At 43.5% G+C, this 25,360-nt stretch overlaps 1 protein-coding gene across 1 annotated transcript in view; it reads right to left on the reverse strand.

Moving 5' to 3' along the window:
- The window catches only part of FIBCD1 (fibrinogen C domain containing 1), a 202,172-nt gene extending 178,136 nt beyond the window's left edge, over positions 1 to 24,036 (reverse strand). The window contains exon 1 of the mRNA XM_075185238.1: positions 23,658 to 24,036. The gene's annotated coding sequence lies outside the window, so the exon portion shown is untranslated. The remainder of the gene's footprint in view (positions 1 to 23,657) is intronic.
- Positions 24,037 to 25,360: the final 1,324 nt, after the last annotated feature.

The raw sequence follows: 25,360 nt of genomic DNA on the forward strand, positions 1-25,360 counted from the left end.
AGGCCAACTCTAGGCTAATACGCTCGTAGCTCCCCCTCGCTTTCCATGCCAGGGTAAAAGTAAAAATGAACTCATCCTTAATTTGAAATCCGCCTTCCTTCACCCTCCCACCAATGTTTACGTTTGCGTGCTCTCAAAATTCAGCTCCACTTGGCTTTTTAAACAGGTCACAGCAAACCTTGTCACCCATTTCATTTTCATTAAAATCAGATTTGTAAAGGGGCGTGAAAGAGCGCTACTGATGGGGGGGTCTATTTCACCGGCGCCTGTTGCTGTTCTTCTCTCTCTTACTCTCTTATCCTCAAGCACCCGTTGACTTTACCATGGGAATTCATTAAGATTAAAACCTTACTATATTTTTTTCATGTTTTCTTTTTTTTTTTTTAGAATCGTGTCTTTTATTTAAAATTTTTTATTAGACAAACAAAAATGAAAAGACAACTGACATACGTTATGCTAATAAGCTGTTGCTAATCTAACCAATGAGTTGACATATTAGGTATCCAGGTTCACAAGGAAAATTAGAGTAACAAGTTAGGTTTATGGTTAACTATAAGATATAAACAGTCATTGATGAAAGGACTGACATAGTAGCAGTTGTTTCAGTACAGAGATGTGAAACGTATACAGTATAGCTGTATCATGGACAAACTAACAAAGCAGATGAAACAGAATTCATGTATATAAAATAACATAGCTCAGGATAACACATAAATAGATGGATGCACAGGACAATGCTAAGCAGGGACCCAGGAAGAGAAGCCTGTGGATATACTAGTCAGGAGGTACATAAACTTCTTCATCTCTAGAATGTATTCTATACTTGGATAGTACCAGCGACACCATATCTGATAGCACTTATGACTGGCATTTTTAATAATGTACATGTAGCATTCATGGCTCGTAAGATCATTGTCGAGACTTCAACATTTTAGGAAGTCAGGGGAATCAGCAGCAAGCCATGTACGGTCTATTATGACTTTTGCTAGTGTCAGGAGAATAAAGATATATTTGTATTTATTCAGGGTATCCTCTAACGAGACACTATTTATTTTTTCTTTTTACTTTGGAGAACAACTCTTCTCTTATATTTTAAAATGAATTTCAGTTTATACCTCTCTCCATCACAATTTTGCAGCACTAAAAATTTTGCGCCCCAACCAAAAGACTTACGCCCTAGGCTACAGCCTAGTTAGACTATCGGATAATCAGGCCCTGAGTAACGCCAACGTTACTGGGTGAAAAAGCATCTTTGCGGTCAATGGGTCAGATACATCTCGAAGGGCAGCATATGAAGTGACTCACAGAGAGACATTCACCAATAGATGAACATCAATGAACGGTACAAGGGCTCTCAATGGGCATGTGTCACGGGTGAGCTGCGTGTAGACTGTTAACGCCATTGACGCTAACTTTTGAAGAGATGAAAATCCAAGCGGTGGACAAAAGTTAACCTTTTCAACGCTTGTTAAATGGACAAATTTTCCGCCATCCCCATATAGATCTATGGGAATATTGATACTTATCACAAACGGGGATAGCGTCAGAGAAATAAATCATTATGCGACTAATTTTGTGGAGCGAAAAATTTGCTTTTCTCCGGCTAAAATAGCAGTTTTCACTTGAGCTAAGCAATATCCGCCAATAACAGACTTACGTGTATCTTTAAGATCCACCTCTTAGCACATCCTATAGGCCTGGTGCAAGATTCCGAATCGGGCAGCATGGAGGAGTGAGGAGTTTGTATGTTCTCCCAGTGTTTGCGTGGGTTTCCTCTGGGTGCTCCGGTTTCCTCTCACACTCCAAAAACATACTAGATGGTTAATTGGCTGCTCTCAAAATTGACCCTAATCTCTCTCTCTCTCTGTGTGTATGTGTCTGTGTATGTTAGGGAATTTAGACTGTAAGCTCCAATGGGGCAGGGACTGATGTGAGTGAGTTCTCTGTACAGCTCTGCGGAATCAGTGGCGCTATATAAATAAATAAATGATGATGATGATGATGATGAATCGTGATAATGGCCGCATTTGTGTGCTAGACGTATCTATGCGTATCTTAAGATATGCGCATGCCAAAACACACCCCCATAAACCTTAGTGTGCAGAGGCATTTTTGCCTGTATGCAAAGGTCGCAATGTTATATCTAACTCTAAATCAAGTCCTCAATCTGTACCGGAAGATCCTTCTTTTACTGGTATTGTTTTATTGATGTCTCTAAAGGTCACTATCATCGCTTCTTTCTCTGTTCCCTGAACAGATTACTTAGCCTATAGCTGATTAGGTTGTTTTTTTTTTTCTTGCAAGCTTTGCATTTCCACAGCTCCCTATAGCTCTTCTCTCGTGCTTTCTATATATCAGACAATATGGTGAATGGCAGGAAATTATGATATTGAACCTTTGTGCTCTGACATCAAGAGGCAAGTCTTTACTGCTGAAATAAAATCAATCATTTATGGTGATGTACGTCTTAAGAATACATACAGACAGCCTACAAAAGAAACAGTCTACTGGGTCTTATTTGGCAGTCATGCCACTTTTCACATAGCAAAGATTCACAGGTATAGAGTGTGTATATCAAAGGCAGCTGACACATATAAATCAGAGCCAGCTAGTTTATCTCATACCATAAAAGGAACATATAGCGTCATATATTATTAATTTTTCTGCTATGTTATGCTTGAAAACAGCATTTAAAGCTGCATTACAGCATATCGATGATCTGGTCCTTTCCCAGGGCTGCTCCGTGCAGCTGTTTTTCCCAGGGACGCATAGTTAATCTCATTGTCTTGGCCAAACACTTGAGTTGTGAACTTGTGAGCGGGAAGACTAATCTACCTCTCTACCACTATTGGGAGGCCAAGCGTGCAGCTGGCAGACCCTACAAAGGGTTGGACATCAACAGAACGAGTGTCGGTCCTCATGGGGGAAAGCCACATACAAGGTATAGCAAAGGGGAAGCCGGCAGTGACTCATATAATCACCTTTGGAAGATGATCATGCGCCTGACTCCGGCTTCAACATTTGGGCCACCAAGGGCAGCATGCCAGGGAGGTGCCAGGTAAGGGGCATGGTCACCAGGAGGTCAAGACCAAGCCACACCTGGATCAGCTATAGAGGCCAGGCTAAGGAAGCGTGCAGTATTCCAGACAGACATTCCCGTCTGCCCAACCCTGGGACCAACAGGCATCACTGTAGATGGTAATGTTGGATTTTGGTTCTACTTGTTGGTCTGTTCTTTCCATGTAATGTCCACTTATGTTGATTGAAAAATGATCTCGTTTGCCAATATCTGATGGACATAGATACCAGGGGGTAAATGTATCAAGCTGAGAGATTTCCGGCGGGTTTGAAAAGTGGAGATGTTGCCTATTGCAACCAATCAGATTCTAGCTGTCATTTTGTAGAACGTACTAAATAAATGATAGCTAGAATCTGATTGGATGTTCAAACCTGCCGGAAAACTCTCAGCTTGATACATTTATCCCCAGGTAGGGAAAGAGGTATGAGGCATATCAGCGGATGCCTGTAGCGACACACACACACAACCTCTCTCGGTAGTTGGCTGCGTACCAGACTCCAGCTTCAGCGGAGGAGCAAATCAGGTTAGCACCAAATGCTGGTGCCAAGGGTGTAGGCGCCCCAGATGTTGGGTTTTGTTAATACCTGCTCGCTACTTTTTCCTGCATATATTAGTTGTGTAAATAAAGCATTGTCCATTTCATCTCAATGCTGGTCTATGCAGGACAGAAGGGTACTGGCAGGTGGGCCTAGGCCCTTCATCACCATTAATGTCAGCTACAAAGCCAACATACAAGCAGTAAAGCTATTATACAAAGGCAGTGGTGATATATGACATGGGTGGGTCACATGTAGGGCCAATCAAGAACATCTCAGCCCTAGCTCTGCAGAGTAGTCACAGTTATCAGCAGGTGACACTCTGGCCATGCCCCATTTCCCATAAAACGTATACAGGCTGCTAAGCCTGGAGAATACTTTGAGCTGCAGGGCATACCTGCCAACAGCCCTAATTTCCCAGGGACGGTTCTGATTTATGGTGATCAAAAGGGACAGGACCTCGAAATAGTAAGGGAAAGACCTATGCAGTTCTAATTGGGTGTGTTCTGTGAAAAATAATTGAACTGGAGATCTCCTTCAACATAAATTGATGGTAATGTTTCTGTGGCCTAGTTGGTTGTTGTTTGCAGAGAATAAAAGACTCCATGGGGCATATTCAATTCCGATCCCGATCCGCGGGATCGCGCCGGAACGGCCACGAACCTAATCCGCGGTACCGCAATAACGTGGATTTTCATTTGCGTTATTGCGGTACCGTATTACCGGCAGTACTGCGCATTTTCCGCGGTAACGCGCGTTACCGCGGATCGGATCGGAATGGAATATGCCCCCATGTGTAGCAATTGTATCCACTTCCAAGACAAGCCCTTGTGCAAATTACCTTCCATGCTCTGTGGATGAAATACATGTGTAATTGATTAACCCCTATACTGCTGGAGACTATGCCAGGGGTTAATGTGTCTGTTGCAATAGTAAATCACTCTCGGAGTACCTGAACTTGCTAGTCCCCGGACAGTATGGGGGGATTATGGGGATTAGAGGGCAGTACATAATAGCAAATAATGAAATGCAGCCAGCGTCTGAGTGGGTGTAGTGTAGAACAGGTATGTATGATTACTGTACCCTTCAGCTGCTGAGAAAATAACCTGCGTGTGTTTGTATGTGCGTGTGTGTGTGATTGCTCGTTTGTTACCCCCGGGGCTTCTTGCCGTGTTCTTTCAAGAATGCACAAAGCTTGCTCTGCCTTTCTGTACTGCTGCCAGGGGATAGGAGAACACAGATAACCTTAATCTATAATGTAATCATGCCTTCTTTCCACCCCCCTATGGCTACTGCCTCCTCTCTCGTTTTCTACTTGTTTTGCTATCTATTTCAGCTTCTTTCTCTCTCTCTCTCTCTCTCCCTCCACCTGTTTTCTTCCTTAAGATTTCTAACACCCAGTTTCTTTTCAATCTTTGTTCTTTCTTTATAATTCTCATCCATCTTTCTAATTCAGTTTTCCTCCCTTCTCATTATGTTTGTCTTCTTGATCATTATATGATGGTCCTCTTACTTTCCTTATTACCTTATTATCTCACTGTTTTACTCTGTTATCATCTTCCTTTCTCTCAATTTCTCCTCTGCTTCATGCTTCTATCTTACCTTCCTTATACATTCCACCATATTGGTTGTCACAGTTTTCTCCTCACCTTTACCAGCAATGTGTGCTCTCTCTCATCATTCTTTGGGGCCATCCGAGTACCTGTGAGCATAACCAGTTTCTACGGGAAAGGCGGCTGCTATAGGTGAAGAGCTCTTCTGCTAGTTCTACAAGTTTATGCCGCACTGGTGGCCATAACATTATAACCGGCCAGTGAAGATTGGAGGTAATTCCGTCATGGATAACAGCGAGCCAAATCTTTCTCCAGCCCAGGTCCTGGCTAATCAGATCCAGACCTTGTCACAAGTTGTACACAATCTATCTCATCGCTTGTCAGTGCAAGAAATCAATTGCGACCTGTTGATCACTATTTTTAAAGTGCCAATGGCACTTGTCATCCGACCTAACTCTTACACTTTGGCGTAACTGTAAGAGTTAGGTCGAATGACAAGCGCCATTGGCACTTTAAAAATAGTGATCAGCAGGTCGCAATTGATTTTGATGTCAAATCAAGATGCCGTTCTTACTGGTGATCGGGATTTGTTAGAAGACTGTCGGGCACTTCTTCCGTCATTCTTAAGGTCAGTCATCTTTTATTATCAGTCGCCCAAGTCACTTTCATTTTTTTGAGGTCGTCGTCCTGCATGTCGTTGACACCACCAACGTCCTTTCATACCCCACCCAGTCCTGGGCCTTCTCTATTCCAGTAACAAGCCCCTCCTTACAAACCGTGGATGCCTTCTTCCAGGCCTTGGGTCTGCGCTATGACGACCCAGACAGAGTGGCCTCAGCTGAGTCCCATCTCCGGGCATTAAGGCCAAGAACGTCGGTCTGCTGAGGAATTTTGTGCAGCATTCAGACGGTGGTCATCCGATAGTGAGTGGAATGATCCGGCGCTTCGATGTCAGCTTCGTTTAGGCCTTACAGAGCAAATCAAGGACTCCTTAGTATAGTATCCTACTCCACCCTCACTTGAACGTTTGATGCAACTAGTTATTAAAATTGATCGCCAAATCAAGGAAGATGGAGACAGAGTCATCTATACCTTCTTGCTCACCACCTAAGTCTTGCTCTACCTTTCTGGACACCCCTGAGCCCATGTAATTGGGCACTTACCGTCTGCCTCCCAAAGAACGCTCCAGATGGCGCTTCCTGGGTATCTGCATGTATTGTGGTCAATCAGGCCACCTTGTTCGTACCTGTACTACCAAGTCGGGAAACGACTAAACCTAAGCGCTGACGAAGAGGTGCGTTTAGGTTTTCAAATAATCTCTTCAGAAAATTCCTTGTTAGTCCCTGCACGCTTAGTCTTCGGAGATCATTCTACAGATGTGTCTGCCTTCCTCGATAGTGATGCAGCAGGTAACTTTTTGGATATCCACTTGGCTCAGACACTTGGTATTCCTGATATCAAGTTAGGATCGAGCATTACCACCTGCAGCTTGGATAGTAACCCCCTGCCTGGGGGTAGAATACTCGCTAAGAGTCCATTGGTCCGCTTTTCTGTAGGCGTCCTCCATGCGGAGGAGCTCTCATTCTTTCTGATCACCTGTCCCTCTGCTCCGTTGGTTCTGGGGTATCCTACCTCTTATAGCTCTCCAGCCTAGTCCAGAATTGCTACCTGCACCCTATCAGGATTTCAGTGATGTATTTTGTAAGAAGAAAGCCGACTCCTTTCCGCCTCATCGGGATTTTGACTGTGATTGATCTTGTACCTGGCTCTAAGTTGCCCAAGGGGCGTCTCTATTCTCTATCTATCCCTGAGACCCAGGCCATGGAACAGTATGTGGAGGAAAACCTGCAAAATTTATCCTCCCTTCCAAGTCTCCCATAGGAGCTGGTTGCTTCTTCGTGTCCAAAAAAAGATGGCAGCCTTAGGCCTTTCATAGATTTTCGTGGTCTGAATAAAATCACTGTTAAGAACACGTATCCTTTGCCGTTAATTTCTGTCTTGTTCAACCAGCTTAAAGCAGCCACCATCTTCTCGAAGATTGACCTCAGAGGTGCCTACAATCTCATACGTATTAAAAAGAGGGATGAGTGGAAAACAGCTTTCAACACTCAGTCAGGAGGAGTATTTTGGTGTTGAACCTTGGATTGATTTATCTGTGTATGACCTCTGCCTGTCCCTGGACTCTGAACCATTGCCTGTGACCCAGACCCAGCTTGTACCTGACGTCTCCACCCGTGCTCTGTCCGCTCCGCAGATCTCTGACCTGTCCCTGCTCCGTGTATTACCTCCTGTACCTGTGCGCTGCCGTGTGAACAAAAACTTGTACTACATTGAGTGCAAGTCCTGGGGGCATCCGAGGACCTGTGAGCATAACCAGTCTCTATGGGAAAGGCGGCTGCTATAGGTGAAGACCTCTTCTGCTAGTTCTACAAGTTTATGCCGCACTGGTGGCCTATTCTTTCCCCCTCTTTCTGGTTCTCTCTTTCCACAGTCTCTCTCATTCTTAGTCTTCTCTCTCTCTCGTTCTCTCCTTCCACTTTCTCTCACCAATTTTTAGTATTCTCTCTCTCTCCTATGCTTATTATTTCACTCTGGTTTTCTCTTTTTTTCACCATTTTTCATTCTTAGCCTTCACTCTTTATCTCTTACAGTCTCTTAGTTTCCCTATTCTTAGTCACCTTTCCCTCTCTCCGTTTCTCTCCTTCCAGTCTCTTACATCATTATCTCTACATCTCTCCTGACTCACACGCAGTCCCTGACTTCTTTTTTCCTTCTACATCTTTTTCTTCCTCAGCATTTAACCACTTGGCACACACAGACCGCTGAATCACAGGCCCCTGGACGTTACCACAACGCCTCTCTACCAGCCAATACATATATCTATCCCTTTATAACATCAGCCCTATTGGATTGTTAGCTCTATGGCCGGCTGTACACGGTGAGACTAGAACTAGGCGTTCCGTTCAGACTGTTGAATTATTCAGACCTTAGAAAGTTCACTCTGTTCCCTATTATGTTCCGTTTTTACATTCTAATTCTGCTTGCGCTATCTGCTTTCCTCCCTATCTCCTCTGCTTTATCTATGCTGTTCATTTCCTTACTCCATCCCTCCTCCTTGTCCATCTTATCTCTTTTTTCTTTTTTTTTCTTTCACTTTCTCTTCTTCCAACTTTTTTTGCTGGATGCCTCTCTCCTGCACACAATGCCTGGGGAGAGGGGCTGTCCATGCATTATGAAGGTATTAGGCAGCTCCTAAGCTTGATCCCACGGCTCCATACTTTCAAAGCCCCATTAGCATTTATTGAGCTGGCTTCTGACAGTCTGAGCTGCTGGCATTCCGGGCTCTGAGATGAATTGCTTATGTCTCCCTTGTTGGCAGATCAGCAACAGTGTCGGGGTGGGGGGGCGCACTCCTGCCTCCTTTCTTCTTAAACTCACAACACCTGTTGTCTCTTCTGATGCTTAATTTGTCTGAGTGTGTAAAGGAACCACCTAGTGACACCTGGGTCTTCCGACACGCGTATTCGGTATGTGGGAGAGAAAGTGCCACAGCCCACGGCTAATTGTACCCAGATACTGCTCAGTAATTACCGTCTATCATACACCGGTAACAATTTGGCGTCTAACAAAGAACATTCATATACTTCAGCTTGGAGAGCTGTTAAGATCATTAATGGGGCACAATCTTCAAAATTGTTTATTGTTTAACCGATAGCCTGTGGAACCTATTCAAGAAGCCCAAGTAACAACCTAACATTGGGTTTCACCCCAATTTAAAACAAAAATGGTCACTGAGACACACAAGCGATGCTCAGCTCCCTGGCGATACTGGCCGGCAGCGGTAAGAGGAGTTTTACTACTCGCCAAGTCGGTACAGGGTCCCTCTACGTATGCGTGAGCTGGTAGGACAACTCGTGCATGCATGCTGGAACTGGAAAACCGGACTGGGGTTTACGTAAAAAAAAAATAATAATAAAGTTTAAAAGAAAAAAAAATGGCTTAAAAAAGACCTCTATTAAAAAATGTATTATTCCTGCAGCGACCCCCTGAGCTCATCATCCTGAGATGCTGATGGCAATAGCAGAACAAAGGCGGTACTTAGAGCTAACGCTATCAATGATAATTAGGCTTAATATGGGGAGGCTATAGTCAGTGATAGTTTTCACCGGCCAAGGGCTTTCATAAATAGCCCTGATGCCAAAATTAGCCTTTCTACCATGAAGAGTGCCTTTTTCGCAGGAGTTAAGGCTTTATAAATAGGCCCCTATAGATCTTTATCTTGTTTATTAATATCACTTTACACACATGCATCCAGCAGCGTAACTAGACATTTGTGGTCCCATAGCAAATTTTTGTAGGGGCCTCCTTGTACCACCTAAGGGAGAAAAAAAACACAGGGCAGGTGGGCCCTCCAGCTGTCGCTCCTGTTGGCACCCATTGCTACTGTGAGAGTTACCACCTTGCATTTTACCCATTCAGAGTTGTAGTTGTCTATGCTTCTTTTCTACCACATTCTCAACTTCTTATCACATTTCACTGTGCTGCAAAACAGTTGCAGTTAGGTAGGAAATAGTGTTTGCGTGTTATGTACAAGTAGAAGAGCGGCTAATTTACTGGCTCACAGCGCTATGTTGGCAGGGGTGCACGCAGGATTGTCAGGGGGGGGCAAAAAAAAACCCAGAAAACCCCCACGAGAGAGAGCTGCTGCAGCTCCGTTTCGGCAGCGCTGTCCTATACAGCAGCCGCGGCGCTGTCAAAGAAGTGTCCGCGGCTGCTGTATAGGACAGTGCTGCTATGGTGGGCACTAAGTTAGCGCGGGGGGGGGGGGGTTTCTGGAGACTCAGAAACCCCCCCTGCGTGCGCCACTGGCTGGGGGATTGTTCTCTGTATTTGTACCTTTCTGGATAACCTAGCCTTTTACAAGCACCCACTGTGAACCTAAACTGAGCAACGTCCATTTCTGTATTGTTGTTTGAGAGGCATGTTTGGTATCAGTAGCTGATGGGGAATGTTGGTGCTCTATCACCATTTGGGGACTCCTGGGGTACCTCTTAGTAAGTTAACCCTCAATTTAAAAACACTTGAATATATGACCCAATATATAGGGACTCTCATTGAGTCATTTGTGTCATTGAGAGTTAGGACCACCCTATTAGCAGAAGCGCCTTGACGGTGGGGGGGGGGGGTTGCTTATCATACATTTGTAAATGTATGTAACTGAGAATTCGGCATTTTAGGTACAAGTAAAATAGCAGTTCATTTACTAGTTCACAGTAGGGTTCTGGGGGATTTTTCTTTCTGGGTAACCCCACCCTTTCAAGCGCCTATAAATTGATTGAGCAACTTCCATTCCAGTATAGCAAATAGTGTTGTCTACAGTTCAAATCTAGAATGCGACATATTACAACATGGATTAGAGAACACTAGACAGAACACAGAAGTAGCAAGATGGACAATCTAGCATTCCGCAGTCTCATCTCTGTGTGAATGGGCAGCGATTTTCATTCTGACCAATAAAAATATAATCCTTTCCTAAATAATCCACATACTTTATATTAACCATACACAGCAAAAGAAAACAACTTGTGAATGTACATACTTCAAATCACACTAAAGCTAAAATACACGTTTATTCCAGGGCCATCTTTTCCATTGGGCACGATGGGCAGGTGCCCGGGGGCCCAACGGGCAAGGGGGCCCCATAGGCAGGGCTCTTAATTAGAATAAATAATCCTGCAAAAGAAGAAACCTGCAAAAAAAAACCTTTAAGGGTCACTGAGCAAGTACATCTATCTATCTCTATCTCTAGATATCTATATCTATATCTATTGTATCTCTATACAACTATATCTATATATATATATATATCTATATATGTAGGGGCCCCGGTGCACTGCTTTGCCCGGGGGCCCATAATGTTGTTAAGATGGCCCTGGTTTATTCAGCATCTTGTATCACTCAAAAATACATATGTAAAATGCCCTGGTCCCATGAAAACTATATATTTTCCAGTGAATTTACATTTTCTGTATAGCCTAGTCAACATCATTGCCTTGTTGTCAGACATTAGTTAGGATTTCTGATATGCGCATAGTAAATACTGTATCCCCCACAGTCACAGCCTTATCACAGATATCTTTAGTTCTGAAATGTCTGCATGTATATTTGTAAATATTACATAACACAAGGCAACAGGAGTTGTATCCTTATTTGACTTGCAATATCAGTAGTGCTGGGAACATGCATTGCAATATTACAGCTATAGAGATGCGCGGAAATATTGCTATTAAATCGTTATTTGGAACTTGGCAAAATTTGTGGAATAATAACCACTATCGTCCTGCATATGTGATCTCCAGCTGCATTAACAGGCCTAGTACTCTCTGAAATTATAAAACTACTTGGCTTAAGAGGTCAGATAGCCAGACTATGTCCAACATGGCCATATAAATTGTGAGGGTGCCATACACTGGATCTCCATGGTTTATCTGCTTTTTTGGGGGGGACATCATCATCATCATCAATTTATATAACGCCACTAATGCCGCAGCACTGTACAGAGAACTCACTCACATCAGTCCCTGCCCCATTGGAGCTTACAGTCTAAATTCCCTAACACACACACACACAGACAGACTAGGGTCAATTTTCATAGCAGCCAATTAACCTAACAGTATGTTTTTGGAGTGTGGGAGGAGACACGCAAACACGGGGAGAACATACAAACTCCACACAGATAAGGCCATGGTCGGGAATTGAACTCATGACCCCAGTGCTGTGAGGCAGAAGTGCTAACCACTAAGCCACCGAGCTGCCCGGGGGTCATGTGAGATCTCCACACTAATACTTCTGTGCAGGTTCCCCTACTGGCATGCCTAGCAATTATAAGGGGCCTGGTGCTTACGACTGACTAGGACCTCAGCTACTCAGCTTTGGTCTGAGCGCCAGAAGGTGTAGGGCCCTGATGAACTGGATCTACAAATGACAGCTGTATCATGACTGGATCAATCTGCACACATCCAATCAGAAACCACTTGTTAATTGAAGCCAGTGTGTTTTGCACATCTTTTCTCCAATGCTCAGGGATCTCCAGCAGAGGTCTCCACTGAGTCTAAGTACCAGAAGTCTGCAAAATCGTGCAAATAGGTCCCTGGAACCTAAAGAAAGTGTTACTGGGAGTTCAAATAGTAGAATATTTGCTCCCGCCAGTTATATAGCCATAAGTTAATGACCCCGTAGTTTGTTTAATGACCCCCTCTGAAGAAGGGAAGTTATGAAGCGCACGTGTTGTGCTCCACTGGTGAGTCTTGATGCTTTGCCCGCCTCAGTTAAAGGTACACACCTGCTTTCTGCTTTTAGGAACGTTCTCCGTAATGTAGAAATGAGCCTAGATGTGCAGAGAGGTATTATATACTGTACTATTACTATATATGTATGTGATTGAGGGAAAATATGGTAACTAAAGTATAATATGGTATATTTTGCTGTGCACTACACTCCTGCATCCTTTAATTGGATATTTGTACAAGTAAATACAGAAAACATGCACCAAATAAACACACATCCATTACTACTAATAGCTACGCAGAGCTGGGCCTTTTAGTCATCCACTATTTGCCTACCCAGAGATTTCTGTCCATCAATAAGATTTTGCACCCATTCATTCCAGTTATTAAACAGAACACTGGGGGTCATGTGTAACAAAGTAGAAGAGTCACAATCCACTGGTCTCCATTTTTTCTTTTTAAAGCCCGGGAACAGTGCTTTCGTGCCATTATGTGCCAAAAAAGGTGCAAAAAGGGTGCGGAACATGGCCCACCTCTAAAGAGGAAGGGCCCTAGTGCCTGACCCCCAGATTCAAAAGGTCTCTTAGAGGGCAAGGGTCTTCAGACCCCCTTCGCTGTAAGGCTAGGGGGGACCATTTTGCCCCTGAGATTTGCCAAAGCATCACCCAGGCCACGACAAACTTTCCTATCCCCCGGAAGGAAGGGCATCGGTAGATTCAGGAGGGCCAGAACCTAAGGGTCACACAGCAACCCCCCCTAGACCTTCAGAGTCGGAGCCCATAAGAGCGTACCCACAACCCTAAAATGTGTGAAAACCGAACACGAAGTAAAAATAAAAAGTGTAGAGTAGTTATGGCCCCGAGCCTCATGGCTGGGTAATTATAAAAGTTTTAAGGCCCAGCCAACAGGCTCGGGCAAAATAACAGATGAATGACCTGGTGGAGAAAAATTTCCCACAGTTACATAGTCCCTTGTGACACTCTGACCAATGAAATTGGGTCACAAGGAGCCTGATTCATTAAGGAACTTAAATTAAGAAGTTTCTTATTTCAGTCTCCTGGACAAAACCATGTTACAATGCAAGGGGTGAAAATTAGTTTTCTGTTTTGCACATAAGTTAAATACTGACTGTTTTTTCATGTAGCACACAAATACTTGATAGTTTATTTGTACACTGACATTTAGAGTTGATATTTGTGTGCTACATGAAAAAACAGTCAGTATTTAACGTATGTGCAAAATAGAATACTAATTTGCACCCCTTGCATTGTAACATGGTTTTGTCTAGGAGACTGAAATAAGAAACTTCTTATTTTAAGTTCCTTAATGAATCAGGCCCAAGATCTTTAACTCTTTGGGAGAATTAATTATTTTCTAACAATTCTGATCATTTTATTTTATTATAGATCAGTGCTGTCCAGCATCTTATGTATGGAGGCCACAATTTTTGGAGCCTACATGAAGGAGGGCTAGATCGCATGGGACGTAGTATTGTGACAAAGTAAATATAATGCAGAGAACACCAGAAATGTCCAGAACTACATGACAGAGCACAGGAATAAATATTGGGATTTATCAAAGTCCGTTTTTGTCAAACCACCATTATTCATGCAGTTTTATCTTTGCAAACTGTGCAATGTACTAAAGGCAAAGCCGCACATCAAACAGCATGAATTTAAACCGCTTAAAGTCAAACCACAATGTCAGGTTGGAGACCTGAGACAAATACAAAACGTAAAATATATCAAGCAGCAGTTTCAAAAAAAGCCAAATATTGTAGAAATGGCCTGATTAAAAAAGAAAAATATTTTGGCGGATGGAGACAGAAGACAGAGGTTTTAATACCCTCTGGGATACACTGGATTAAGAACAAAAACAATGAAGATCATGATTGGTTTGGGGAAGCGTTTTATGCAATTGAACTTTATTTTACAATTGTGTAACTTGATTTCTGTAACTTGTGTAACCTGATGGGCTGGTATTCTCTGGAAGCGGAGGTATGCTTTTGATTTGCGGCCACTCGGTAACAGTTCTGCACTGATAAACCCTGGTTTCCACTACGACAGGGGAAGGTCCATACAATCATGTTCTCCCTGTTTTAGTGTAAACAGAAAAGGGGGGTAAATGTATCAAGCTGCGAGTTTCTGTCGGATTTGAAGGGTGGAGACGGAGACTCGCCTAAATCATCAAGCGGACCTTCACTTAACCTATCGAAATAACATGTTATTTTTTTATCTCATTTGTACACACACACACACATATATATATATATATATATATATATATATATATATATACACACATATATACATACACACACACACCGGGCAAGGGGCAAAGTATAGTGGGCATAAGGTTGTTCTGGTGGGCAACACAGCCCACCAGAACAGCATGAGAACCATGAGGCTGTGACATTGGGCACGTGGCTCCATATTCTGGGCATGGTATTAAAGTGGATGCTCAGTTATGCTGGGTATAGTGTTGCGTATACTGGACATGAGACTAGGGTGGGCATGAGGCTGATCACAAAGCTGTGTATGATAGGAATGGATTTATTTTTCATACAGAGCTTTAGTTTTAGTTTTTTCCCATCCAGTACACACTAGACTGAGAACATTTGGTTTTAATGTAAGTTTTGTTGCAAAAATAAATAAATAAAATTAGACAGTGTGGTTCCCCCCTCCAAAATCCTCAACCAGCACCAATGCTATACAACCTAGGGGTAAATTTATCAAGCTACGCGTTTCAAAAGCAGAGATGTTGCTTATAGAAACCAATCAGATTCTAGTTATCATTTATTTAGTACATTCTACAATCTGGCAGCTAGAATCTGATTGGTTGCTATAAGCAACATTTCCACTTTTGAGTTATCATTTATTTAGAACATTCTACAAAGTGACAGTTAGAATCTGATTGGTTGCTATGGGCAACAGCTCTAATTTTCAAACCTGCCAGAGACTCAAATTAAAAGCCCAAACCCAAGGATCTCCTTGAAGAAGTTAAATAATTATTCTCACTTGTTACTTTTCTGATCTCCAAGATCATGGCCTCAATTTAAAATATACTTTGCAACTGTCTGGAAGGTTCGATTTAGTTTCAAGAGTAGAAGCCAACGTGGATTCAACCACATAACACCTTCTCTGGCTAAAACTGTAGTAGACAGATCTTGGACCACCGGGATTTCGTCTCCAGCTCACCATACATCTTTGTGCAGAGAAACAGGAGCACACCATTGGAGTCTTACCATCAGAGATTTTAGGGTCTGCATTATGTTTCTATTAGAGATTTAGGGGTTTGCATTGTAAACTTACAAGAACAGAGTTAGGGTTGTATAGAAAGTCCCATCAAATTTTTGAAATCCTTTTTTTTTTGCTAAGCAAATATTTTGACAGTGGTTATTGGTAAGCGAATGGCCTTCTTGCATGCAATTCACTGCATTTTTACATGGTTATACAAAATAGTGGGGGTGGGTTTTTGGAATGTGCTGTGTGTGTGTGTGTGTGTGTGTGTGTGTGTTTTGCAGCCATCTGTTGTACAGACTAACTTAGTGGGTCTTCTGATTCTCCAAGCACCTCCCCGTTGCTCTCTAGTTGTTCAGGGGTCTTTCATGGCTATAAATGAGCACTCAGTGGTTCTGAATAATCCCAGCTGCAACATGAAGGTGCTATAGTAATGGATGATAGCAGCACAGTATAGTGACACAGAGCATGGCTATCACCGGCCAGTGGCCAGTATGAGAATCTCTTGGATCTGTGTGTGGAGGCCTGAGAAATGGTGCACACCTTAGCGCACTGGTGTACAGTCCGGGCCTCAGGCCCGCAAGGCCATTTTTTGTAACCCTAATGATAAGTACAGGTGGAACCAGGTTCCCCTACATCTGCCCTTTCCCACTTTGTACCAGGTCTCCCGGGCTGTGAGGGTCCACGAACGCCACGGTAGTTAGAAGCAGCCATTCACCAGTGAGGGCAATCTGGCAGTGAATCAGAATAAATGAGAGGAACTCTGATGCACTGCCAGACTGTTACTATTCTAATGCAAGCTTGGTCTCATAAATGAGGCTTAAATTTCGCTGTGTGGGAGGGCAGGTAAGTGATCTACAAGGGAATTTGTTACAGATCGATGTCCCCTCTGTTAGTGCACCGACACTTTGTGGCAGAGCACACGCTCCTATTCCCCACAGTAACTTTTATTCAATGTTGAGAGTTACAATATAACTGCAAAGAGGTTCCACTTTTCCTGTAGTAAATTATATGTATATTGCCATTTTAAGCAAGTTAAGTTCAAACGAGTACAATCACCCAAAGCGGCCCTCGGACCAAAAGAACTTCGTGTACTCCCGTCTTACAAGCAACGTTAATTCTATCCATGTCATGTGCCCAGTACCTGTGAGCAGACCGTCTAGAATTTTCAACTCAACAATCAACAATATATTATTACTGCTCTTTAGCCGAACATGCCAGCTACAGTTTGCAGTAATACAACAGCAGGCTTGCTAAACAGTCAGTGACTCCTATTGTGAATATACATAGCGGGCAGAGGTGGAGGGGTTAGAAAGCCAACACTGGATATAAGAAGTCTAGCAGCAGGACATTAGCCTAGGAGACCAGGGGGCCTATTTATGAAAGGTTTCCCCCCTGAAAAAACCCCGAAAACAACAGTTTTCGGGGATTAAACACTAAATTGCTATTTATGATAGCAGCATCGCAGCAGATATCATAGATATCTGCTGCTTTGCATCTCCTATCGTTTTACTGAGCACTCCCCATAACAGTGTATGGGGAGTGCTCAGTAACGCTATTTAACAATGAATGTAATTAACTTTTCAAACATGATAATGTACATCAGCTGAAGCTGGTGTACATTATCATTAATGAAAAGTTTCAGTGCTGTCAGCTCTGCTCCGATCACATGATCCCTCCCTGTCACTCACCGCTCGCTCTCTGCAACTATAATTGCCAAGAGAGAGCAGAGATGTCTGTGCGCATGCCCGAGGGTTTCACTCGGCGTATGCGCACTGGAGTCAGAAGAGGAGCCCCGTTCATCGCATGCTGCTTCAGAACCGAAGAGCCAGTGGTAAGTATGATTTACACTTCACAGGAACAGCAGTTTTTCAGAACTGCTGTTCCTGTGTTGCTTTTTTAATAAATATGAGAAATAGTTCAATCCTTATCAATGCGATAAGGATTGAAAACTATTTTTCATATTCTGCGAGTTTTGATAAATGTGCCCCTATGACGTTAGGTCCAAAGTGGGACAGTTTGGCGCTATGCAGTTGTGTCCGGCTGTGAATATATATCTATCTGTGCAGCTGTGTGTACATGTCTTCTGTTGTCTGCCTGTCCCTTAGTGACAACGTGGCAGCTCTGTGTGATAAATACATCAGGCGGTACGTAGTGTGGCATGTAAGTCAGGGGAACCAGATGTTCTTTAACATTTGTTACCTAACGCTGTGGTGCAGCCACCAGATGTGAGACACGTGCCATATGTGTGACTGTCTTACATAACCGGACGTGTGCCTTCTGCCGCTCTGCTGAGTGAACACCGAGGAGAAGAAGCAGCGGGATTGGACGCAGCAGATTCATCCTGATTAAGGCAACAGCTCCTGAATCATCCTTTCCTCAGCAAAGTTCAATACAGAGATGTTTCATTTTTTAGGTGCTCACTGCAGTATTTTTTTTGCGTGTGCTGTTTTTACATCAGAGGCCGATAACCCTTTCCTGCCCAGGATTGTCAGCTCTTGGGTCTCACCGCAGCAGTGTGAGGCCAGCGTTGTGTGTTCTATTCAGAGTGTTGAATAATTCAGCGCAGAGTGTGAACCTCACAGTTCAGGTGCGGCTCTGATTCCCCCATCATCCACTGTGAAATTCATTTATCTCATGCCAGCTGTCCACAGCATCGCCACTGCCCGGGAGTCCTTATCACACATATCCTTGGCTCACTTAACCCCTTGTCCTTCCTGGAATAATGTGCCATAGATATCATTACCGCGCTTCGCTACACGAATCACTCTACGGGGGAGATTCAACTCAGCACGATGCGTCTCAGGAACAATCTGCGGAGACACATGGATGCGAGGTTGAAGATGGAATCTCTGCTCATTTTTCCTCGGGTCCCATAGTGGTGCGCAGAAAAATGAGCAGAGATTACTTACCCTAATGGGCGTAAATGTGCGCATCCAAACATCAGGCGATGTTCAGCGATGCTCCTAATTGAATCTCGCCCGATAAGTTTTTTCTCTTATAAATAAAACCTGGCAATGTCACCGTTTATTGATACAAATAGGAGATTCACAACTTAACGGACCATTCTCCAGCACCCAAAGGACCCTGGTACGCCAGCGGTTAGGATTTACCTGCAGAATGAGCTTCCTTCTCGAAATTAAAGCTTACTATTTATTTAAATTGAACAACAGTACAGCATGAGCAAATACTAGTACCCTGCCCGCCCTTCCCCCTCATTCAGTAAATACACCCTGAGGGGCAACTTCACTGCACCACATAGCGGGGGCAGGGCCTGATTACGTGAATTGTGTCATTAAGGAGGAATTTTCAGGAGAGTTAACAAGTAGGGTGGTAAGTCTGCAGGGTCTGGAGTAGAGCTGAGAACAGGGCCATCTTAACAACATTATGGGCCTCCGGGCAAAGCAGTGCACTGGGGCCCCTACCTACGCAACCACTCACAGGAATAAAAATGTAAATTATCGATAAAATTAAGTTTATATTTATTGTTACTTGCAAAAAAACTTAGGGCTAGATTTACTAAGCTGCGGGTTTGAAAAAGTAGGGATGTTGCCTATAGCAACCAATCAGATTCTAGCTGTCATTTATTTAGTATCTTCTACAAAATGATAGCTAGAATCTGATTGGTTGCTATAGGCAACATCCCCACTTTTTCAAACCCGCAGCTTAGTAAATCTAGCCCTTAGTGTTTAAACATTAAAAAAAACATGCTGTACTACAGAGATTAATCCACATAAACGTTTTTTGACAGCTATTTGCCCCCCTTCATCATGCTTCTGGTCTGCCCCTATTTCACACACTGTGCCCTCCATTATGCTCTTGTTTGCCCTCTTTCATCATGCTTCTAGTCTCCCCCCACCCCTGTATCAAATACTATGCCTGTGCCCTCCATTATTCTCCTATTTGCCCCCCTTCACTTACCTTTCTATCACCTTCTTCTCTTCTTTTTTCTTCTTTTCTGTTTTCTTCCTTCCTCGCTTGCTTGTCCGTCGCGTTGTGGCTCTTCTCGGTGCGCTCTTCACTGAAGATGTCCTGCTTGATGACATTACACCCGACATTCAGTGCGAGCGCAGCAGGAAGGAGGGGAAGAGGGAGGGAGCCGGATCGGCACTGCTTGATCACAAAAAGGTACGTTTTTTTTGTTTTTCGTAAGTACTTCAGAGCCCTGGCTATGGGGCCCCTATGCATGTGGGGCCCCTGGGAAGTTGCCCAGCTTGCCCAATGGGAAAAACAGCCCTGGCTGAGAGCCTTTATCTCCTCTGCCTTGAGTTCCTGGAGAGATGGTAATGTGGCATGGAGTGCCAAGAATGAGGTAATTTTGGCCCTGTCTCCTGTGGCAGTTGTGTCATCACGCAGCAGTGGCGGTGTCATGTGGCTTGTGGGAAATTGAATCACTGAGTTCCCCCGCCCAGCCCACTTCACTAGGGAGTGGGCAGAATGCGGGAAGGTGACCTGCTCTCCTGGAGAGGTACCTGAAATTCGGACATTCCGTGAGAGTGGGCAAATACGAATATTTACTAAAATAATGAACCGCACATTAGCCTTCTTCTATAAGTGGTATATTTTAATCCTAGGTGCTTCAGTGCTTTTGCAGAAGTTAATTATAACCCATGTCTGATACAATACAGCACTCTAAGGGGGGGATTCATTTTGTCGCGAGGTGTCTCCGGAACGTCTGCGGAGACACCTCACGCCCATGTTATGGATGGAATCTCTGCTCATTTTTCTTTGCACCCCGTAAAGGTGCGGGGAAAAGTGAGCAGAGATTCCTACCGTTAGTGCCGTCAATATGGCCGCGTGCAACTTCGCAGACAATTGAATTTCCCCCTAAGTGTCCAGTGATCTGTACGCCCTGCCCTAATGCATGGTTACATGGAGAGTAATAAAATAGATGGCACATTTGGGTAAGTTACAGAAAATCATACATGTTCCAAAATGCTGCTTGCATTTGATTAGTAATGCGCTGTATTAAAGGTACCATGTGTGTTGACAATACCTTTCTCTATAGGGATCTTTGGACACTAGTCAATTTAATGTTCAATATCTGGTAAATGCTATGTAGGGCAACGCGTTATAGGGTAGTTGTTTGAGCATTCGTTAAACTAGCAGGCGACAAAAATACTAAACAGACATTAACTTCACCCAAAAAATGAAGTAATTTCCCAGTCTACGCAGTAATTTAACAAACAGGAGGCACAAAATAAAACACAAAAGAAACACAATGGGCATAGTCTTGCATAGATCAAGTAGCCAAAAAGAGATAAAAGGAAATAAAAGAAATGTCTATATGTTTCTGTAACACATGTAAGGTTCTCTATAGATGTATAAGGCATAGATGAAAAGCCTCGGCCCTTCAGTTAGAAGAGCAAATGTACTTTGCCATCAGCCCGTAGTAGTCTAAAGTATCTAATTTAATGGAAAATCTCATCTGAAACCTTCATTTGAAGTGCTCCGCTTTGAATAGAATGTGTCCCAGCTTGCTGCTGTAACAAGTAGATTTGGAAGCTCCTTAGAATGTGAGATAGAGCTTAAACACTCTGTATGGAAACACTAGGGACAGGCATAAAGAACATTGATATAGTGTCAATGGATTTTTCTTTTTGTAATATAAAGTGCCAAAAAGTTGTGAAGCAGAGACAAATATATGAAACTCTCTGTGTCTGAAGTATAAATTCTGTCCTTTCTGCAATGTTTTTTCTTTAAAAATTCATACACCCAATTGATACCGAGATCATTTTCAAATAATTATTATTTTGTAACTGCCTTATGGTGTAAATAAAAGATGTGCTAGCGCTGTTAACACATCTACCGATCCGGCTGACCTCACACATCTGCACTTTCTGACTTTTTCACTGCAGCTATCCTTGGCAAGCAGCCATCACAGTTGTCTGACAATTGATATTGTCTAAAAAAGGCATCTGCAGTTCTGCAGAAACAGCAAGACTGATTTTTAAGCATATATTTGATTATTTTTCAAATGTAACAAGTAGGGATATGCAAATGTTTTGCTTGAAGCCATCACAGGGCTAAAAAAGTAAAGTCAGAGGCAGGGACTGGTATATCGTATAACTTTCACAGTAGGCAGCCAATAATAGAGGGGACATCACCCACAATTTGCACGGGCAGCACAGTGGCTTAGTGGTTAGCACTTCTGCCTCACAGCACCAGGGTCATGAGTTTGATTCCCGACCATAGCCTTATCTGTGTGGAGTTTGTATGTTCTCCCTGTGTTTGTGTGGGTTTCCTCCAGGTGCTCCGGTTTCCTCCCACACTCTAAAAACATACTGGTAGGTTAATTGGCTGCTATCAAAAATTGACCCTAGTCTCTGTCTGTCTGTGTGTGAGTGTGTGTCTATATTAATTTAGACCAGGCCTGTCCAACCTGCGGCCCTCCAGATGTTGTGAAACTACAAGTACCAGCATGCCCTTCCAGCTATCAACAGGTTGTCTACTGGCAAAGCATGCTGGGGCTTGTAGTTTCACAACACCTGAAGGGCCGCAGGTTGGACAGGCCTGATTTAGACTGTAAGCTCCAATGGGGCAGGGACTGATGTGAATGAGTTCTTTGTACAGCGCTGCGGAATTAGTGGCGCTATATAAATAAATGATGATGATGATGGCTTGAAATCTGTCAAGCTAGATGTCAACTATCCACCAACATGAGTGTCATACATGGACCCTATGCAGTCCCAGCCTCACAACAAGCTAGATTGCACTAATACAGACCCACTATATTACTACTATACTATAACACATTAATACTAATGCAAAGGGTTAGGGTACCTATATGGCAAGACATCAACTGCTCTTGCAACTTTACTTTACCCTGATTTGCCGGCTTTATTTTATTAGCCCAACTAGAGACTTTCTTTTGGCATTTGAAACTCATCGTTCTATCGGCATTGGTTCTATATTCTCAATTTTAGTTTTAATCTGTTAGCGTTATACTGAGAGGGTGATAACAAAACAGGTATTGTGGTGGTCCAAGTTCCGCTGCTATACTTGTTAGCTTTGTAGTTAATAGCAGTTAATAGTTAATAGCAGTGTTATCGCCTGCAGTAACCCGTTCATGTATAGGGCAACGGGAAAAAAGCTCCAGTTTTTACTGACTATAGAAAATTTAGGGGCTGATTTATCAAAGTGAATGTTACCATTTTACATTTCTTTTCTACGTGGTCTAAACTTCTTTTAAACACTGATTCACTGATTTTTGTTGTTGTTTTTGTCCCCATTAAAAACATTTATTATGATATTCTCAATGTCTATTGAGCATAAAATACAGTTGTTAGGATGTTGTTAATGTCTACAGAGGATAAAATACATTTTAACAGTTGCCCGACGTTGCAAACACATGTTATAGCATGGATACACAGCCGTCATCACTAGTACTCGGGACTTAGACTAGCCCTTTAGCTGGAGATACGGTAGAAAACAAGTAACTTTGCGTTGCTCAGAGCTTGAATTGGACGTGGCTGCGTATGTGTCCTTTGTTTATGTAACCCCCTGTCACTGTGTGTATTGTGTGGTGCAAAGGGTACACAGTGCACCTCCTTCTCAAGCCCTGGCTAGCTGATGGGCATGGGTGTAAATGATCAGGGGGTCCCTGCACATGCAGGTGTTTCTTTGTAGTTAGTAGGACACAGGTAATATCACTTTGTGATGCAGTGTAATAAGTCACAATCATTTGGGCGCCAGACCATCTCTATAACAAACTCAACTCTTTATTTACACTCCTCTTCCTCCAGCACCATAATCATAATGGTTGCAGCAATAAAGAAAAATATATACAGCTCCTCACTCACTCCAGCACAGTTCTTAATGTTATCCAGATGTTAAATAACATAATTTACATGTCTCTTGCACTCCATACTCACTGCAGATCACCCTCCATTGCAAGGGCACTCACATGGATGCTAATAGGCAGGCAGCTTCTCCTCCATGCAGCTTTGACACACTCTGTGTACCTCTCAACTGCAGCTCACCCCTCCTCTGCGGGGATGATGTCTCCTGTGCTCTGACACGTCACTCTGTGTACTCTCAGCCTCAGGATCTGACACTACAGCTACCGTGCCTCTTGTAGCAGCCCTCACTCCAGGGCCTCTTCCATGCGAAGTGTCCCCCTCTCTCTTGGGTTATCTATAGTGGCATGGAGTTCTCCCCCTCATCCAGGGCACACATTCCTTGCCCTGGCTCAGTTACCACGCTCAGACAGCCAGGCAATGCCGGGGGAGCCTGGGAGGAAGCTCCCACTCCCAGTCCCCAGCTACATCTCTCCTCTCCTGTGTCTCTTCTCTCTCTATCCCCCCTTAATGACAGCCCCTCCTTCCTTTCACTCAGTCTCACAGGCTGGGCTGGGTTATCACCATGGTAACCAGATTATGTAACTTTTTATAAACTTCTAGCTTACCCTCTAGGTGACCCCTCCTGTATTCACTGAAGTGCAGGGTTTTACTAGAACACCACTAGGGGGGTGTTACATGTACAAATATGGAGCAGACAAGGCTGTGTTTACTGGTGTATGGTCCGGTTCTGGGATGTGCGGAGTGATTTTGCGTACAAAACGCTCAAAATCGGCAGATATGTGCCGCGATCAACCAGACCCTTGATCTATACTGCGATTTTAGCTTCTTAGTTGCATGGCACTCTCTTATATGATGCCATTTCATAGTCCACCTGCAAGATAGCGATACCAAAGTCGTTTACTCAAAGTAGTTGCTGCTTTTGTTGAACTTCCAAATAAACACATTTTGAAACTTTATATATCACTAGCAATGGCATTTAACCTACTCTTGTGGGTAATATATCTCATTTTACACTGTTTGTTGTAATTTAATTTAGAGATGCTCAGGCTCGGTTCCCCGAGAACCCAAACTTAGCAGATCCGAGTACCGAGCCGGCGCTCGGTACTTTCGCTCGCCCTCGGAATTGAAAACGAGGCAAAACGTCATTGTTATGTCGTCGGATCTCGGGAGCTAAGGATTCTATAAGTACCGCCCTCCACGGCGATCCAGCTCCATTTCAAAAAGAGACACAAAAGGGATAGCACAGTTCTTGGCAGTCTCTAGTGCAGTTGGGCAGCGTCATAGGTAGAATAGAAAGATGAGGGGTAGCAGTGTTCTTCAAAGTCTACAGTGACATTCAGGAGAGCTCCATTGCTCCTTTGCTAATTGTCATTGCTGGAATACAAATAATAGGTCTGGCAGGCTTGGATTTTTAAATCTGCAGCCACATTGCACTGTGTTATATAGGTAAAACACAAAGAGGAGAGCTCAGTACTCTCCCGCCCGCTCGGATACCAAAACGAGGCCGAACGTCATCGTGACGTCGTCGGATCTCGGGGCTCGGTTCTCGCGATACTTGGAAATTATAAATACCCGCCTCCACAGCAATCCATCGCCATTTGACAGAGGGAGAGAGCAGGGTGTAGTCACAGGCTGATTAGAGCAGGGACAGACACTACCATTCTGATTCCAATTCTGATAACAATTGATAGAGAAGAGAGGAGGATAGAGGAATCTTTTTTTTTTCATTATTTGCATTAATATTTCTGGCTGTCAAAAATACTATCTGTCAGCAGACTTCAAATATAATATTTAGCACACCAAAGTGCTTTTGGGGTGTCCCCCATTCTTTAGCATTAATATTTCTAGCTGTCAAAAGTCCTGTT

Source organism: Mixophyes fleayi, chromosome 9 (assembly GCF_038048845.1).
Source record: "Mixophyes fleayi isolate aMixFle1 chromosome 9, aMixFle1.hap1, whole genome shotgun sequence".
Taxonomy (NCBI): domain Eukaryota; kingdom Metazoa; phylum Chordata; class Amphibia; order Anura; family Limnodynastidae; genus Mixophyes; species Mixophyes fleayi.